The sequence below is a fragment of the Pectinophora gossypiella genome, chromosome 17 (assembly GCF_024362695.1).
Source record: "Pectinophora gossypiella chromosome 17, ilPecGoss1.1, whole genome shotgun sequence".
Taxonomy (NCBI): domain Eukaryota; kingdom Metazoa; phylum Arthropoda; class Insecta; order Lepidoptera; family Gelechiidae; genus Pectinophora; species Pectinophora gossypiella.
Genome location: NC_065420.1, coordinates 11,423,222 through 11,443,671, shown reverse-complemented (window position 1 = coordinate 11,443,671; position 20,450 = coordinate 11,423,222). Strand labels below are relative to the sequence as shown.

General features: G+C 38.6%; 1 protein-coding gene and 1 long non-coding RNA gene across 2 annotated transcripts in view; one reads left to right on the top strand and one right to left on the bottom strand.

Annotated features, from left to right (window-relative positions):
* The window catches only part of LOC126374188 (adipokinetic hormone/corazonin-related peptide receptor variant I), a 108,196-nt gene extending 93,634 nt beyond the window's left edge, over positions 1 to 14,562 (bottom strand). The window contains exon 1 of the mRNA XM_050020684.1: positions 14,334 to 14,562. The gene's annotated coding sequence lies outside the window, so the exon portion shown is untranslated. The remainder of the gene's footprint in view (positions 1 to 14,333) is intronic.
* The window catches only part of LOC126374250 (uncharacterized), a 131,882-nt gene that overhangs the window by 16,739 nt on the left and 94,693 nt on the right, over positions 1 to 20,450 (top strand). The gene's annotated exons all lie outside the window — the stretch shown is intronic.

The following is a 20,450-nucleotide window of genomic DNA, read 5'->3' as shown; positions in this document are numbered from 1 at the left end:
AAGTAGTATCTTATTACCAAAGAAACTCACATTTATTCTACTAATTTGACACTGATGCTGTTATAAATTAAAAATAAAAAGCCATTATATTATCGTAGTACTTACATGTTATTAGAGATTCTTTTACACAGTGGCAAGGTTTTTAAGTAAATAGGTAAGTATAGAATGTTGTGGTGTACTCGAGGGTTAAAAAGGCCACGTCGCGTAGAAGCAATTCATCTAAAAAAGCAATATTGCTATTTGACATTTGCGTATATAAAAGTAAGTGCGCAATGCAAACAAATGTCAAATAGCAATATTGCTTTTTGAGATGAAATACTCGATGTCGCGTTGTTAGCCCCCCCTGTATTGTTATTGGAGTCACCTATGCGAGGTAGCTATATATTATCACTAATTTAAGAGTCACGCTCTTGTCGGTGTATCATTTTTGTCTAAAATACTCACTTGCTACTTTTTTTAGGGCCAAATAGGGCACTGGTTTCCCTCTTGCCTTCCGCCCCGCAGTACTTTGTCTGACACGAGTAAGACGAGCCCAGAGTAGTCTATTTTAAAGCCGTACTGTCCTGTGTGTGTGTGTCTATATATATCTTACATGAAATTATGAAATTAAATTGTGTTAGTTAGGTACGTATTTCGTTGTCATAGCACTCACCCACGCTTAACGGAAACCCACAAAGAGAAAATCAAATTCGATATAATTTTTTTATTAAGTTAGGCACTTTAAAAGCCCGATCATTGGCAGACATTTATTCGATAAGATCGATTCGGTGATCGTCCCCTTCCACAGAGCCTTTATGACACAGCCCAAGTGTATACAGGGTGGTAGGGATACCGTATTGAATACTGAGGGAGAAAATTCATCTCATAATTCCGAGTTAGTATCAAGTGGAATTTTCCGTCGCAAAATTCATGATTTTCATTGCTGACGGAAAATTCCACTCGATATTAACTCAGAATCATGAGCTGGATCATCCTTCTCAGTGTTTGATACGGCGTCACTAACAACCTGTATATAATAAAAATAATAATTCATGATATATGTGATATATGTGCGTATCTATCGCTTTGATGTAATTCCAAAGTTGTTAGGTAGTCCCAATAGGTACTCCCAAAGAAACTTTAACCTTAACACGCACAGAGACGGAGAAGCGATAAAAGCGGGACGAAGATTTAGATTATGTATTCATTTTTGTCGCGTTATACACATACTTACCGTGTTAGTTTTTGCAGGTTAATATTTGCCTTGGTACATCTGATTGGTCCCCACAGGATCGTCAAAATCGAGGCAGACCACGACGACGGTGGAGGGACGAGCTAAACGCCTTCCGGCACACCTGGCAGAACGATGCCCAAAACAGGGGGGTTGGAAAAAGAAGGGGGGGGGGGCCTTTGCCCAGCAGTGGGACATTAATTAAGCTGCAGAAAAAAATATATTTGCCTTCGGAGAGCCAGTCGTTCCTTTCGATCTGTGTGGGCGCACAGCAGTGGTAGTGTTCTCAATATGGCCCGCAGGCTCTGCGCGGCAACCGCGCCGTGCGAGGGTGTCAAATTCAAAAATATCTTTATTCAGTAGGTAACAACTTACACTTTTAATTCGTTCGTTCCGAACAATAGACGCAGCCAACGCTATCTACGTGGTTAGACGTCGTACAGTTAAATGGTCAAAGTCCTCGAGATAATTCGCGCCACGTAGTTGCCGTGCCGCGTCGGCTGATCATTTTACACCCTGACTATAATTTTGACCATTATGACCATGAGTCCCGCGCCCACGCGCGTGGTTGTTTAAGGCCCGATCTCCGTATCCATCCCAAGGGCAAGCCCGTGCCCCAGCAGTGGGGACGTTAATGAGCTGGTGATGATGATGACCATGAGTACAGTACCCCCGATAATGACATCGCCATCATCCGTGTATCAGGTTCCTTTTACCTTTGTTCCCAACGCGGTTGGCCCCGCCATCATTGCTAGCTAGACGAAATCTATCTGTAGGGATTAGATACTTACCTACTATTTATTTCACCCGTCCGCGGCGACGCATAAAGTAGGGTTATGTGACGCGTTACGTCTGTTCTCACCTAACTTCTAAACCACTCTACAGAATTTAACATATGAGGCGTCACTAGAAGCCCCTTGATTGTTCGGTGGTTATAGACTATGTGACGTCACGTGGCGCGCTCTAGAGGACATAAACTAAGGAGGAACATTTATTTTCCTTTGATGTTCCTTTGTGCGTCCCTAATTGTCCTATTGTGAACAGAAATGTAGTTCACGATCGATTCTGAATCACTCGTAGATCATATGTTGAAATGAAACAAAGCGTTTAGATTCCATACAACGTCTATAAATCGTAGTGACTAGTTAGTTCTATAAATAGTGTGGTATTAGATCCGGCTCATCGAGGGTACAATATCTTGATTGTATTAATTATTATAATATACCCGACACATATACTTTACAGGTTTCTATTTACTCCCAATGACATTCGTAGGGTTGCTTTTTTAGGAGCCGTGGTAGCCCAGTTGGTAGAATGCTTGCCTTTAAAGTGAGGTTTAAGGTTGCAGGTTTGAATCCAGCACAGGCCTAAACCATTTGTCGAACTTGTTTTCGATTTCACGTTTGGATCATAAATGATTATCAAGTGCTCAGCGGTGAACGAAGACATCGTGAGTAAACCCGCATTCCCGAGACATGCATTTTCGGAGGTATGTGACCTAACCTGTATTGGGCTGGTTTTTCCTTCACGGGGTGGAAGGTCAGGTGTCAAGTCTTCAGGTTAGGTAAGCAGACCTTGTGAAAAAACCCTCCTGTCCTGTGATCTTCGTAACGTACGTACATTATTGATTAAGTATCTCAAAGTGCCGAGGTTTTTCTTGCAGATTCTTTTCCCCGGCTATAGAGGTTGTGAGAAGCTGCAGTAGTTTTAGGCGGATGAGACGTTCGTTATGTAAAAATTGACGATTCAAAGTGTAACTATGTTACCAACTGAATAAAGATATTTTTGAATTTGAATTTGAAATAACTTATGTTGTCAGAGGTGCATCTATCACAAGATGAACTAAGTACCCACTCTTCACTGAGCCTTTTGTTAGACTAACACTCTCGCCACATTACGTAGTCTCAGTAAGCCCGGAAATGTTTCCAAAGTGGAAATGTTGTAAAAACTTTTTAATATTAAGAACACTTGCTTCTTTCTTCTTCAAATTATTCTTTCTTATACTCTGGTTTTATCTGTCTAAAGGTTAAGTAATAAAGCTCTTTAAATAAGCTTTTTTACACCTCTGTGGTTGAGCGTTGGACTCACGATCCGGAGGTCCCGGGTTTGAATCCCGGCGGGACATACCACAAAAATTTCTTTGTGATCCCTAGTTTGCTTAGGACACTACAGGCTGATCACCTGATTGTCCGAAATAAGACGATCCGTGCTTCGGTAGGCACGTTAAGCTGTTGGTCCCGGTTACTACTTAGTGATGTAAGTATGTAGTCGTTACATGAGCCATGTCAGGGGCCATTGGTGGCTCAATAATAATCCTGACACCAGGGTTGATGAGGTTGGTAATTCACCTCACAACCCACATGATAGAAGAAGAAGAATAAGCTTTAATACGTTCCCAAAGTGGTTTTGAAAGTAGAGACACTAGTCTACGGACGATCGCCGTGTCGCGCCGGGTGGCGCCCGTAATGTGACATCTTCGCAATAGTTCTAGAGGTACATATATCTACTAATCCCTGTTTATGACCAAGTCAACCATAAATATTTTTATATTATAATAGTTTTTTGGATTGTCTATGGTTAGTTAAGAAAAACTCAATGTTATAAAATGGTGTAAGATTTTTCGTGCCATAAAATAAATATATCGTTATTCTATAAATCGCCTGTTTTTTATGTTGCCCTCAACAAGCTACCGGAAGGACTTTAAGATATATATGTAGGGCACAATCCCGTCACCCCGACAATATGGCGGGGGCTTAAAGCTTACTTAGCCACTAGGTCGACACACAAATACTCTACACCACATGGCCGTGTCGCAATCCGGCTGGTTTTCCCTTCGCGAGTTGGAAGGTCAGACAGGCTTCTGTAAAAAACCGTTCCTGTGAAATCTTCAGGATAGGTAAGCGGACCCTGTGAAAAGACCTTACTGTCCTGTGATCTTCTTAACGTACGTACATTATTGATTAAGTATATTATGTTAACCTTCTCATTCTTATGTTACCTCCACCAATCCGCATTGGAGCAGCGTGGTGGAGTATGCTCCATACCCCCTCGGGTTGATTGAGGGGAGGCCTGTGCCCAGCAGTGGGACGTATATAGGCTGTTTATGTAATGTATCTTATGTTAAACCTTAATTTTTGAAATAACTTATGTTCCAATCAGAGGTGCATCTATCACAAGATGAACTAAGTACCCACGCTTTACTGAGCCTTTTGTTAGACTAACACTCTCGCCACATTACGTAGTCTCAGTAAGCCCGGAAACGTTCCCAAAGTGGAAATGTTGTAAAAACTTTTTAACAGGAATACTTACATTGACGGTACCATCAAATAATATAATTCAATTCGAAGCTATTACGTCACAAACGTACATGGCCAGGCAATAATAAAATGATCTCGTTAGACTAATTTATTAGTAACGTATTCATCAAAATATTAATCAGTATACATACATACATACATAAAACTCACGCCTATTTCCCACCGGGGTAAGCAGAGACTATAGAATTCCATTTGCTTCGATCCTGACACACTTCTCTTGCTCTCTCCACATTCATCAATCGCTTCATACACGCACGCCGGTTCAGAGTAGATCGTATTAAACGATTTCTAAGGACATCTCCAATTTGGTCAATGTATGTCCTTCTGGGTGTTCCTCTGCCAACCCTACCATCAACTTCAGTATCTTTAAGCAATTTGCGTTGATCCCGGCTTGTAGCTGTAAAAACACACCCATAAACCCGCAGCAGCGTGGTGGAGTATGCTCCATATCTCCGGTTGATTGAGGGGAGGCCTGTGCCCAGCAGTGGGATGTGTATAGGCTGTTCATGTTATCAAATCAAATCAAAAATGTTTATTGTTAATAGTTGTGGGTAGAAAAAAAATATGTTTATCCGTAATCGTGTTTCATTTATTTACCTATATGATTATCTGGATCCTGTTTTTCCATTCTAAATATATAGATATAATGTTGTATATTTTACGAGTAAAGTGACCTGTTAATATGTATAGTGACCTGTCAACATGTATAGTAACCCGTCAATGTATATAGCGACCCGTCAATGTGTATAGTGATCTGTTAATGTGTATAGTGACCTGTCAATGTATATAGTGACCTGTCAATGTGTACAGTGACCAGTCAAAGTGTATAATGACCTTTCATTATGAATATTGACCTACTCCTATCGTACCTCTATATACCACATTGTTTTAAGGTTGTTTCTGGATCTATCGACACCTATATAAGGATAATGGGCATAAAATTATATATTTTTCTCACTGTTAAACAATTCTACGGCTTTAAACCCCCAAGATAATAAAACACGAATACAATGGAAAACCTTATGAATAGAATACTTACATCAGACAACATTCAATATTTCGACAGGAAAAAACAGAGTGTTTAAATTAAATTATGAGAATATTTTAATTATTATTTATTAGTTACACGTGTATAGTATAATTCTTAAATACTCTATATACGGACCATATTCTCGAATGAATTAGGATACTTTCCTTAACTTTGTTTGTTCTTTATTCTATGGCCTAGTTTTACCAAGAAAACGTAACGTTGTTATGCCTTCTCGTATGACAACAGTTGCTAAGCCAAATCCTTATTTAATAAATAAGGTATTTCACTCAATACTTTATTGTATTATATTTCTAGATTATCATTTTGTAACTTACTCTACCGGGTCAAAGATAAATTATACAATGCTTAACTAGAAATAGAAGTCAGTCAGTCAGAGAGTGTTCTATAAGTACGTATTTTTAATCATATTATTTATTCCATGGCCTTTAAGGAGTTTGTTTTGTTTGTTTTTAAATGTTCTTTATTTCATCATAAGTACAACTTAATTTGATAACATGACACTGTCTTGTTAGCAAAAATCTTAAATAATTAACAACGTTTATCAGGCTAATAACACCTATTAAAACTTATACTATGAATGTTATCAATACATTTACAATGTTGTGGTTTCAAACTTTAAGGAAGACAAGTTAAGGAGTAAGAGAACGTGCACGGGTTATTATTCTCGCTCCCACGCATGAGGTAAGACGGCCCTCGGTAAGAACGCTATTTTTGTATGGAGTGTTCGAGTTGTGCTTGTATTTCAGCCATGCCAATTGCTCCTGACATTACAAGACGTGAGTGCTATCTCTACGGGTATGATAAATATCAAAAATTCTATAGTGGTAGCATAGAATCAGGAATAATACTGCCAAAACCTTTTGTTTCGCCATCCGAGAGACCTCCGCCAGGTCTTGATTTGCCTTGGCTTACCTGGAAGTCTCTAAATAGACTTCGGACTCAGGTGGGCCGAAGTAAGGACAATTTGTTCAGGTGCAAGTGCGGCACTGTTCCCCAAACGATGGAACATCTTACATCGTGTCCTGCGTGCCCGAACACCTGTACGCAGGAGGATCTGATGGGTGCTGCAGATAGCGCCATACTTGTTGCCAAGTTTTGGGCCGATACAATTTAGTTTGCCATCGACACAATAAGAAGAAGGAATAATACTACGTATAGAACAGCAACTCTCCGCTCCCCACCAGCGGTTTACTGAGAAAGGACTGTTAAGTTTTATGCACGTAGAGCGGATGAAGGGTAATAAATAGGATACGAAAGCGTTATATAAAGCGAAGGTAGAGGAAGACCTAGAAGGACGTGTACATTGACCAAATTGGAGATGACCATAAAAAAAGTTTAGTACGATCTACTCTAAACCGGCGTGCGTGTATGGAACCAGTGGCGGATTTACCAGTAGGCTGAGTAGGCTGAAGCCTAGGGCGGCGAATTTTAAGGGGCGGCAAATTTGGCCGAAAAAAAATTATATACACAAAGAAACAAGTGACAAGAATTTTAACATTTTAGTAATGCACAGTATACTGAACATTCTTACGTCTGTACGGACTTTAACCGAACATATAACTGCGTAACCGAATATAACTACAGCCTCAACGATCTCATGGAGACAGGACCCAACTTGCAATAGGATATCTGCTCTCTCATTATCAAGTGGAGGAGCTATAAATACGCTTTCATTGCCGATGTTGAGACTACGTTTCGCGTCATATTTTTACACGAAGATCAAAGGCCTCTGCAAAAGATCATCTGGCAGTCATCTCCCAACAATATACTACAGGAGATGCAGCTGTGTACAGTAACGTACTGGATGAAAGCAGCCCCGTTTCTTGCTATGCGCGCACTAAAGCAACTGGCAGATTACGAAGGACACGAGTTTCCTATGGCAGATAAAGCATTACGTCACCAATTCTATATGGATGACGTCATTACCGGGCACAATACACTGGAAGGCGCGCGCACATTACAAAAAATAACTTTTCGAACTGTTACACAAGGGTGAATTTACGCTGAGAAAATGGGCAACTAACGATACAGACGTCCTTCAGGATCTCCCCGAAGAGCAGAAAGTCGACAAAATGTCTTTAAGTTCAAACAGGATACACCAACAACACTGCTTGGACTTGGCTGGAATACATCATGCGACCATTTTTGTTCACAGAACGGGAAAATAACTAAACGGATCTTATTATCGGACATAAGCAAGCTATACAACCCCCTCGGGTGGCTTGCTCCGATAATAGTCAGTGCTAAAATATTATTCTAAAATTTGAATTTTCATTTCATTTCATTTTTGTGGAATAATGAACTTACTTGGGATGAACCTATACCCGACGAAATGGTGAAAGAATGGGAAAAATTCCAGTCAAATTTGGAATTTTTTTCCGAAATAGCAATACCCAGGTGGATAAATAGTGACAGTAAGCACATTGAACTGGTTGGATTTTGTGCGAAAACGCCTACGGCTGCGTGATTTACACAACACTGAACTGAACAAGAAACCTTCCCTGCTGAGACTGGAAATACGTGGAGCGCTTCTACTGGAGAAGGTCAAGCTTGCACTATCGGAGTATGAACTTAGCATTCACTGCTGAACGGACTCCTGGGTCGTGTTGGCGTGGCTGCAAGGAGGCAATAAGAACTGGGAAAAATATGTCTCTAATCGAACGCTAATCATTAACTCGATAACGACCGCTACACAATGGAAGTACGTCAAATTAAAGGATAATCCTGCCGACTGTGCTAGTAGTCCATTACTGCCGTCTCAGTTTATAAACTTCGATTTGTGGTGGCATGGACCTAGCTAGCTGAAAACGGGACATAAGGCCGACTTGGAAAGCAAGGATGTCCGCCTTAGATAGATATCTAAGGTCCATCTTGCACATCAAGTGGCAGGATCGAGTTCCAAACACACAAGTTTTGCGTCGTGCTGGTCTATCCGGAATAGAAGCGCTCATCATAAAGCACCAACAGAGCTGATGCGGTCACGTCGTGCGAATGGATGACAGCAGATCACCGCAAGCAGTTTTCTATTCCGAGCTCTCTAGCGGAAAGCGAAAACATAGTGGGCAATATCTGCGTTACAAAGGTGTGCTTAAACGCAATCTCGTGGCATGTGAGATACCAACTGTTAGTTGGGAGGAGGCGCGCACCGGTCACAAGAGCATCAATTTATTTGAAAAGAAGCGTTTTCAAGATCTCGACGCAAAGCGTCAAATACGGAAGACTCGACCGAAACTCTCTTATTAACTACACATTCAATTCGTCAGGCCAGCTTCAAGTCGAAGTTCGGTTTCGCCAGCCACATCAGAGCCCACTACAACAACGACCCAGGATAGTTATTTAGGAGTCGCCGTCGCCGGATACGGTTTGGACGACATGATGATGATAACAATTAGTACATGCTGCTGTTTTTAGCTCAACAGTATACACTTCACTAAATCGTTGGCTGTAAAAATAATCTAGAAACTGACACACTATCCCCTAGTTCACAATCATACTAATAACGTGAAAAAGCCAATGTACTGAGGACGATAGAACACAAATCATAAAGTTGCAATTTCATTAACAGAATAAATGTAATTAATATGATTGTGAAATATCGAATTTCAGATGTCAGTAGGGGCGGCAAAAATTGAATAGCCTACTGGCGGCAAATTTGTAAATCCGCCACTGTATGGAACGGTTGATGAATGTGGAGGAAGCAAGAGAAATGTGTCAGGATCGCAAATGAAATTTCATAGTCTCTGCTTATTTCGTTGGGACATAGGCGTGAGTTATGTATGTATTGTTTATAACGCATATTTATAAACAAATGCTTCACAAGCTTTCTACCCATTTTCTTTATTGACGCAATTACCTATGTTACGAGAATTCTGCTGTTCCCCGCCTTTTTATCAAGTTATTTGTCGTAACCCTGTTAGTTTATATTTTCTCGTTGACATTGTTATTGAAAATGTGTACTTATTTTCATGCTCATCGTACATACATACATAAACTCACGCCTATTTCCCACCGGGGTAAGCAGAGACTATAGAATTCCATTTGCTTCGATCCTGACACACTTCTCTTGCTTCCTTCATGCTCATCGTCGCCCTAGCATTATCCCGTTTTTTTCACAAGGTCCGCTTACCTAACCTGAAGATTTGCCAGGTCCGGTTTTTACAGAAGCGACTGCCTGTCTGACCTTCCAACCAGCGAAGGGAAAACCAGCCCAATACAGTTTAGGTTAGATATCTCCAAAAATGCATTTCTCGGTCATATGGGTTTCCTCACGATGTTTTTCCTTCACCGCTGACCTACGTGGTAATAATTTATGATCCAAACATGAATTCGAAAACAAATTCGACAATCATTGGTTTAGGCCTGTGCTGGATTCGAACGTGCGACCTTAAAGCGTTCTACCAACTGGGCTACCTCGGGTCCCATGTATATTCATGCTAATGCCATATTATTATAATCCTGAGTACAAAGCCAAACTTATTTCATTACGGAAGAATGTTGTAAAGGCTTGCAGAAGTATCTGTCTGTGATTGGAATATTAAGAGGAAAACTCGGCAATTGTTTATGGTAATTAATACTTTTGTAAGCGATCAAGAAATTACAAAGAAAATCGATGAAAATTTCAAACAAGTCCCAATTTGCGTATACTTTTCATGTTATTTTCCTCCGCAATTTCTTCTCTCTCTCTCTCTCTTTATTTAAGAGCTGCGCTCTTGTCGGTGGAGTAATCGCCTTCAATACTCCATAGATAGGGCGTGTAGAACGGTGGTTGCCCCAATCGCCTTCCGTTCCGCAGTACACCGACCAATTTCTCAATCGGTGATTTTCTAGCTAGAGCCCTACCAGAATCCATTTCCTCCAACCAGTACCCCAACAAATACCCTATCTTTAAGAAAATATACCAATCGATTTATTATTGTCTGTGTTACTTATTATAAGTATTTGCGCATTATTTAAACAGCAGGCGAGGAGTGGATGTACTATACACCTCTGTCTACCCCTTCCGATATACAGTAAGTGTGATACCATGTTATATTGTATTTCTTCAAATTATGTCGTAAGCAAACATTTCGTCATTTAATGGAGAAACTCGACACTGTTACTTTTTTTTAAACTGACCCCATGCCGTGCTAGATAAAAATGTCGCGTTATATAGACCAAGGACAGATAGCACACAGAACAATTCAGAAACTACTCTTACTCGGTTGGATTACGATATACATAAACATAGCATCACGCTCATATCCCCGAAGTAGTAGGCAGAGATGTAAAGTAGTCTCGGCTCTTAGCCGTAAAAACACCTCCATCAACCAGCACTGGAGCAGCTTGGTGGAGTACGTGCAGCAGTGGGTCGTATAAAGGCTGTTTGTGTTATGTTATATTATGTATATTATTTAATTCTATATAGCCTAAAGTTTCATCAGTATAATCCTACCAGTGTAAGTAAGTACTGTACGCAGTTTTTCAATTTAGTGTACACCTCTACGTTGTTTGAACAACTCTCTAGCTAAACCTTTTATTATTTAAAAAATATAATAATATGTATATGGTAACATTCGTTCTAATCATTCACTCTCTCTTCCATTTTCAATTTCTATCAAATTCAACACATTAAAAAAAAACAATAAATCTGTGATTGCCATCAAAAAGCTCTTTCATTTAAGTATGTCTTTCTGTCTGTCATCTATACATACAGGCGTAGTGCTAATTTATATTATGTTTTGTGTTATAAATGAATAGTTTATTTAGATAAGTATTAAGATCACATTCTCTTAAATATAATTTGGCGATAGGATGTAAAAATAATCCCCCAAACTTACGCCGATAAAATATTGTTATTGAAGCACCAATAGATAAAATCAAAATGTGGTACAAACACACAACTGATAAAGCTACCGAATAAATTGAGAAGTTGGTAGTCATTGTTGTGAGTCGTAATCACACATACTAAACTCAAGCCCATAATTCCTAACGGGGTGTACAGAGCTACAAAAAATCAGAAGACAACTTGCAGATACTTTTAATACCAACTCCTAAAATTAATGTCTTGAACCGCATGGTAAACAGATCTGGGGGGTTAAAAAAACCATATCTAAGCAATTCACCTAAAAAATCAATATTGCTATTTGATATTTGTTTGCATTGCGCACTTACTTTAATATGCGCAAATGTCCAATTGCAATATTTATTGCTGTTTTAGATGAATTCCTTCGATGTGGCCTTTTAAACCCCCTTGGGGTTTAAATAGGCCATATTAAAGCGATTCATATAATAAATATACTAACAATATTACACATTGTGTGAGGTTGTTATCATAATTAAAACACATATTACCTTGTTCGGTGTGGGTTCCTGTGATCACGGCACTTGCAACAGTGTTGAAATGTAGGGGATCTCATATCCCTGATTTTAACGCGGCAAGAAATACCAGGTTCTTGTGTGTTTTAATTACCAACAATATTGCTTTTTAGATGACTTTTTTCTATACGATCGTTTTAAAACTTCGCTCATTATTCTTCTTAGAATAAGAAGAGGTCGCTAATTAACAGACCATTACGTTAGAAAGACATTCTCGCTGTAAATTTTTACGACATTCCTGGAAAGATTAACAGCTGTACGCGTTCTAATTCGTTTTTATTCGTTACAAGACCATTTCGCCTTTTAAATAAAAAGTTTGGATGAAAGGGTACATTCTGAGTGCGCTCTAACTTTCTTTTGGCATCTTAAACGCCTCCGTAAGTTTCAAGAGGCTTACAGAGATAATAACGGTATTTCAGAAACTGTTTACAATTGGAGAGAGAAAGATTATAATCCCTTAATACATAATACCCCCTCCGGTTGATTGAGGGGAGGCCTGTGCCCAGCAGTGGGACGTATATAGGCAGTTTATGTAATCCCTTAATAGCATTTAATATTTTACTGGTTATTTTGATGAAAATATTTTTGTATGTAGTGCCCGGATAGTGACATTGTCCATTATAATTCATCATATTGAAGTGGACTCAATCCCTGTGCTGTGGTTCGCCGGCTTATTTCTCAAACGGGGAGCACCTGTTCGAACCTGGTACCCGACTTGCAATGCAATGACCAACATTAATTAAAAATCTCATGTCAGGGGCCTATGGCGGCTCAGTCAACCCTGACACCAGGGTTGATGAGGTTCGAATTCCACCTCACAACCCACACGATTAGAATAAGAAAATCTTAAGTGCAGTTTTAGAGCCGGTAGCTTGACTCTTACTGCAAGGGCGCAGGTTCGAATGCAGCATGGCCCAAAATCTATCGAAATCGTTTTTCGAATTCATGTTTGTGGTGAAGGAAAACATCGTGAGGAAACCCATATATAAGTACCCGAGAAAACTCCGTTTCGGGGGTATGTGACCTAACCTAAGGTCAGACAGGCAGTCGCTTCTGTAAAAAACCGGACCTGTCAAATCTTCAGGTTAGATAAGCGCAAAACAGGATAATGCTTGGGAGATGATAAAGTGCAGTGTTCATTAACACCAAAAAAAAAAAAGATATGGGTTGTTCTTCTTTTTTATCGACAATGGTCTGTCCTTCGTTCTGCTTCTGATAAGTTACGTTTTAGAATTTTATTTCATGTTTTGATTGTCCAAAAATATAGTTATCTTATTATACTCAAAATACAAGCAAAATACTAATCGGTTCCTCAATTAGTTATTAAAGTAGCTTGATCGTTTTTCACAAAATTATGTGACAGAGTGGTAAATTGAAATGCTGTCTCCGATGAAAAGGGCCACTCTGTCACAATATTTTTTGGAATGCGCCTGCAAAGAAAAGTATGTTACCAAGATAAAGAGAACCACTAAATAGTCCTCTACAGACACATCTTTATATGATGTTTTAAAATATTTATTGCCGTTATAATTTTAAAGATGTTAAATCCGATAAATCGAGAAAATGTCTTTTTATTGTCGATAAAAAAGAAGAACGACCCATATATTTTTTCTATTCTATTCTATTCACAGTTGGCTGGACCATTATATACAGGGCACCACCTATTACGTTGGTCTAACAGAAAGCTCGGTGAGGTGTTGGTAGGTACTTAGTTCATCTTGCGGTGGATGTACCTCTGACTACCCCAATTGGGATATAGTCATGAGCTTATGTTCTGTTATGTTAAATATATGCTTCTATGCTGTTCTGGGAGCAAATAAAAACATAGAACACGTTCAGCTGCTTGTCTTCCGACAGACACAGGGAAAACCGACAGAGGGATTGCGTCCTCTAACATGATGGTCTAATGTTATGGGCGATAGGCTGATCCCTTATCACCATAAGGTTCACCATATCCATCTTAGGACTTCGTATCAACAGTGGCTGCAAGTTGTCTTTGATTACTTGTGGCTCTGCCCACCCCATTTGGGATTACGGGTGTGAGTTTATGTATGTATGTATGTTAAATATGAGACAAACATAAAACCTTAATTTTTTCGAGATTTTTAATCCGGATTTCCATTGTAAGTATATTTCTCTAAAAAAGACGTTATAATACATAAACAAGTATGCTATATGTAAGTATCATGATAAAGACAAGCAACGAAAATAAACGAGTAAGTAATTTCGAAACATTTTAAATGTATCCAAGTTCGGCTAATCTGTTATCGTAAACTTGAGTGATACTCTGCGTAATTGCAAACTTATCACCACACACACGTAATAAAATTGACATATATAAGTACTTAGATTCATTTAAAATATTCCATCATTAAAGTTTAAATGAAAGAAATTTACTTACCGAAAGTTTTCAGTTCGACTCATCCGAAACTTGCATCACATAACAATGTCACACAAAAAACACTTCAGAATTTATTATCTATTCACTTTGCACAATATCAACACTACTTAGTAACAGTGCGTACAGTTCGTACGGAAGATACAGTACGTACGGAGCATACAGTGCGTACGAAGCGTACGCGTACGGCGTAGAGTGCGTACAGTGAGGCGTTTGAACGGTACGCGCTCAGTCTAACTACTGCGTGGCTGTTAAGGCGGGCCGCCCGCCCTGATGTTATCTCCGATTCGACGGGTGGCGCAAGCGACGCACTTCGTGGACAAATGCCAAATGTATTTACTTAACAATCTCTAACATTATATATACATTTAAAGAAGAAAATATAGCTTTATTTGGGGTTAAGTGAAAAAGAAAATTAATGTTCCAAAGCCATCCTCCATCCTGAAGACTATCGCGGGCAGATATGACTCCCCAATTGTGAGGCAGTGGGCCAAAATACTCGTTAAGAGATTCAACTGCTTATTTTTTCCAGTTCGGCTCGAAAAATATAGACGACGATACGGCTCACACAATTTATTTAATACAAATCCGCTAGAGCGTATGACTTGACGAGCACTCGTTCCCAAAGTGCGCCCCGTAGTCGTCAATTGTTTCACTTGTTATCGTAAATATCTGCGACTTAACGGGTGACAGTGCAGGCGCTAATGAGCCATGATGGTCGTCTGTCGCTACGCCATGCAACAGCTTTACAGTGCGGAAGCGCCAATGTGCCGTGAAACTTTCAATATAATAAACTATATTATATGCATGGGTTATTCGATTGGGAGCGGACAGTGTCAAGGTGGTCGTAAAAATAATTAGAAAATAAATAGTAAAAGAAGTGGAAAACAATTAAATATCCCTATCTATTATTTCTACATTCCAAATATAATATATTCCAATAGTTTTACAAAAATACACTCTCATGCTATAAATAATTTCCTAAACAGAAAAGGTCGACATTTAGAAATGGCTTGGTAAAATTGGATTTCTGCGGTCATTCCCACCCTAAAGATACGAACCGAAATGGTCTGAAATACCTACTATTTAATTTTAGTACAGATTGTATAAATAATAAACAAAACAAATCTCTTCAAACCAACTTCAGTCCCGTTCGCGCCCACCTGGGCACCCTCAGGTGTTCTTCAAACTAGTGGAAAGGCTACCAAGTTAGAACTCAATAGTCCCCTTTTGTTCAAACAAACCCTCAATCTTCTATCGAGTGGATTGTGAGGTGGATTACCAACCCCATCAACCCTGGTGCAAGCATAGGTCCCTGACATGTCAGGAACTCATGTAACGAATACTAACCTACATCAGTAATACCCGGGACCAACGGCTTTTGAAGCACGGATCATCTTTTTAGACAATCAGGTGATTAGCCTGTAATGTCCTTACCCAACTAGGGATCACAAAGTGATTTTTGTGATTTGTCCCCACCGGGATGCGAACTCGGGACCTCCGGGTCGTGAGCCCAACGCTCAACCACTGGACCCAGGAGGCCGTTGAGGCAATGATTTATACATAACATGTATGGTATATATAGATATCCCACTGCAAGACATAGAATAAAGAAAGAAACTATGTATAGAAAGGTATCTCTCCGTCCCGCATTAATTCCAATCGGGCGTCGACCTCTGTATAGGTTTTACTTTGGTCATAGAGTAAGGAATAATACTACGTAGAAAACGGCAAGTCTCCGCTCCCCACCAGCGGGTAAGCTAGGTGTACCTCACACCCGCGGCTCAGATATCACACATAACGTCAATGAGTCATCATTGGCCTTATACGTCTGTTTCAGACGATTTATGACGTCAGTCACTTTCTTTCATGGCTGTGCAAGCCAATCCTAGAGCGGCAAACTCTACCGCACACTCTGCAGGAGAAGTCTCCAACTGGTGGATTGTTGTCGGTTTGATGGCGTTTCATTCTCCTGCTCGCCAGTGTGTCAAACCAGGTGTGGTCATGAGTGTCGCGTCCATCGAACACACGCTTCTTCTACAGGTCTCGATCATCATGTGTAGTGTCAGTGTAAAACGGTGTAGGTGTTTTGTATCAAGTGTCCGGGGTGTGATTTGGTCTTAAATTGTGGTAAGCAGAAGAGCGCGGACTATCTGTTTCGGTCGCACAGTTTTTTTTTTTTAAATCAATCATCCACGGTAAGGAAAGATTTTTGGATGAAGTGGAGTACGGATAAGGTAAGGGCCTTTAAAAAAACCAAAACCAAACGCTAAATATATCTTAAATACCTACTTACTTATAGATTGATTAATTTGACAACAGAAAAGAAAGACATCCTACCAACTGTCTGTTAAAAAGGTGTCCCAGTTCCCGATGGCTTTATTGCGCCAAAAAAGTACAGATAAATGAGAAAGATACATTATCAGAAGTGTATTGCTCTGTCAGCTGTCAAATTATTGAAACTGTGTTTAACGGAGTATATACATATATAAACAGCCTATATACGTCCCACTGCTGGGCACAGGCCTCCCCTCAATGTGATGGTGGTTGGTGGAGATGTTTTTACGGCTAATAGCCGGGATCAACGGCTTAACGTGCCCTCCGAAGCACGGAATCATCTTACTTTTTCGGACAATCACGTGATTCAAGCCTGAAAAGTCCACAAATGACAGTCTCACAAAATGATTTCGACAATGTCCCCATCGGGAATCGAACCCGGACCTCCAGATCATGAGCCTAACGCTCTAACCACTAAACTACGGAGGCTGTTAGTGACATATTCATAGATATATATTATTATTAGATGGAGAGAGATACGAGGCGGATATTCGTCGATTAGGGCAAAGTGCTATCACTTGCCATCCAGTTTCAAATTCAAAAATATCTTTATTCGGTAGGTAACATAGTTACACTGAGTTTCCTATACGATTGAGGCTACCCAAGATATGCTTAGCTTTGCTGTAAGTCCATTGCGTGGCGTTGTCACATATAATTGGGGTTACAATTACATACTTTGTCATTTTGTGACAGATCTTTACAGTAGGTAAGAGGCTTGTTGTTAACTCTGTTGGTGACCTTTAATAAATAAATAAAGATAAGTACTTACCCAAGGAAACTCGGCAATACCTATTGCGAGAAATATGTGAAGTTTCGCTACTTATTCACAAAATAGCTCGACCCCAAAATCCATCCCATCCGAATCCAACATACCATTACTTTTCTATATTTTATTGCCTTAACATAGTGAAAACTTTGTAAACGCCTTTTTGAAAATCACATTCGATATGGCCATATCAAAGCAATTCATCTAAGCTATATTGCTATTTGACATTTTTTTGCATTGCGCGCTTAGTTTTATAAGCGCAAATATCAAATTACAATATTGCTTTTTTAGATGAATTGCTTCGATGTGGCCATTTTAACCTCCCTGATGTGATTCTCACAACCTCGTTTTATTTAATACTAAAATTTACTTAAAATTTTGTCCCGGTCATTTTATCGATTCTGCCGATACAATTATGTCGTTTTGTCGATTGGTGATAATATAATATGTGAACCAAAATAAGTCATGACATTCTGCCAAAATACGAACAAAATCACGTGACACGCATATTAGGAAAAAAACAACTTATCGATTTCGACAAAATTTATCGAATCGACCGATAATTTTATGCGCAAACATGTTAGCCCTGCTGGCTACGTTCCCGAAAAACGATATAGATGGTGTTGTACAGATTTAACGTGAAAATTATATGTTTTCTCATTATTCGAGTACATAATTATTAAAAAATACAATGTAATGACAGAATCGTATATAAAAATATTATGTATTAAAGGTTTTTCTTCTACTTTTTTTTTCATGAAAATAATAAATAAGTTAAATGTAAGTTTATACAAAAAACAATATAATGAGAAGAAAAGGAACGTATTTACAGGATTCACGGGTAAAAGCAATTTATTTGCTAAAAAAAATATTTTAATAACTTGTGAAATAAGTATAATATTTTTTTAAGAAGAAGAAATCTCGTTTCAGACGGTTAATTTAATGAAAATATTATGCCACAGTGGCTGCCACACGCCACAAACCATCCATCCAAATCAACCATCATGAAAAAATACCCCGCCGATTGTATTAAGTTTTATTTGTTTCCTCTGCGATTTTGTTCGCTTGACAAGAGAAAATCCGTCGATCAGTTTTCGGTTGGAAATTATAACGTAAAGGTACTTATTTATTACAGCTCGCAACAGGAAAGGTTAGACGATCACGAAAGAGAGTCAACATCGAATAAAATGTGGTAACAGATACTTTACCCCGAATAACCTATAAGATAATTTTTCGTCGATCCCCAAGTGAAAAGAATAAGCTTTCAAAGAAATATTTTCTTAGAAACCGTTTAGCGTTTGAGATAAAAAACGCTGCTAAGTATTTAGTACGCAACATTCGTTTTTAACAAATTCAACCCGTAAAAGGTATCTAATATATAAGGTATGATGTTACTATATTAACATACTACGTAAGTAAGTATACTTACATCAATTGTAGTCTGTATCATATTCAATATAAGGACGCAAACTATTATTATTAAGGATTTAAAATCCCCTGTGTTCAAAATAATTTTACTGCCTGGTGATGTACATTTTACTTGCATCACTATGATTTTGAGAAAACCGTAATTCGCGCGTTTTTCAACTGTTTGTTATATTCTTTCAAATACAGCCGGCGCGCCTCTTACCCCACCGGCCAGTGCTTTATCCATAAGTAAGTACCATATTTTCATTCGATCTCTTTGGTCGTGGTACATTTATACATATTATTTGGAACACACTGATATGCATCATTATGGAACGTTATTCGTGTTCCTAATTCAAAACTTAATTCTACCCGCCATAAAAGTCTCTTGGGGAAAAGACTTATATTTTATTTTCAGACATCCAACAGCATTTACAATAGTTGTTTACTTATATAATTAAGTACTTACATGTAAATACAAAATGTCTTCGCTAATGACAGGATATTATAGCCTGCAAATTTAAATGAACCGAATGAATGATAATCACGTATAAACGAACTACAATCATCGTTTTTCGGTCAATTAAAAGCTTGTATAGGAACGTTCCTTCGTCATTACAAATAGACAATGTAGATAATATTCACATGTGAATGTACTTACTCTCACGTATAGTACTAAGGTTTTGTCTAGATAGGTAGTTAGATTCTATATAATCTTGTAGACCCGCAGTGATTCCCCAGAGGTCCCTAAACGAGCGTTCTAATATCTCGTACAATTAATTAATTATGTCAAATCTGAGAGATGCGACATGTTACGTAGATTGCTTCGTCTGCTCGTTGACATGACCCTTCTAGGTCACCCGAGCTTATTGTTATTTCACAATCCAACTGGCATTATTCGGTACAATGATTCTATTTTCGTAATATCCCTCAGCAGGCATCGTTTTTCCGAATAGAAACGAATTCTAATTTCAACTTTATCGCGTATCAAAATTTGAATTCAGAACTAAATATGTTAGCTTTACATTGCTTATTGTTGTGGGGTGGGTATCAAAACAAAAGAACAATAATGTACTTAGTTAGTTCTGAATTCAAATTCTGATACACGATAATTCTAATAATTAATGAATATAGAGAATTTTGTATAAAATAGAGTGACTGCAACTTTGTATGATGAGTGTAATTTACTTATAATTAAGTAGGTAAGTACGTACTTAATTAAACACACTGAAATATACTTATACCTGTATTGCACCATCTCCGACTCCAATATGTAGCAAGTTCTCTCAACCTAAGGTTGCCTGCAAGAAATTGCTATTTAGAAATAAGGCCGCCGATTGTGCTTCTCTTATCACTTTTGTAATTGTTTTTAGTGTTGCGTTTATATATGCAATAAAGCGTTTTTTATATTTGTATTTGTGAATCTATAAACATAAGTACTTATGCAACGATATTTGCTAACAAGTTACTTGAATAACTTATTTTTCAGAATTTTGTCTCGTAATAAAAGTCGAACGCAATTCTTTGTCTCATTTATTTTACGACCTCTCAGAATAACGACGTGAACCGGATACCTTTTTATTGTTTTTATAAATACGTGTCTTATTCAT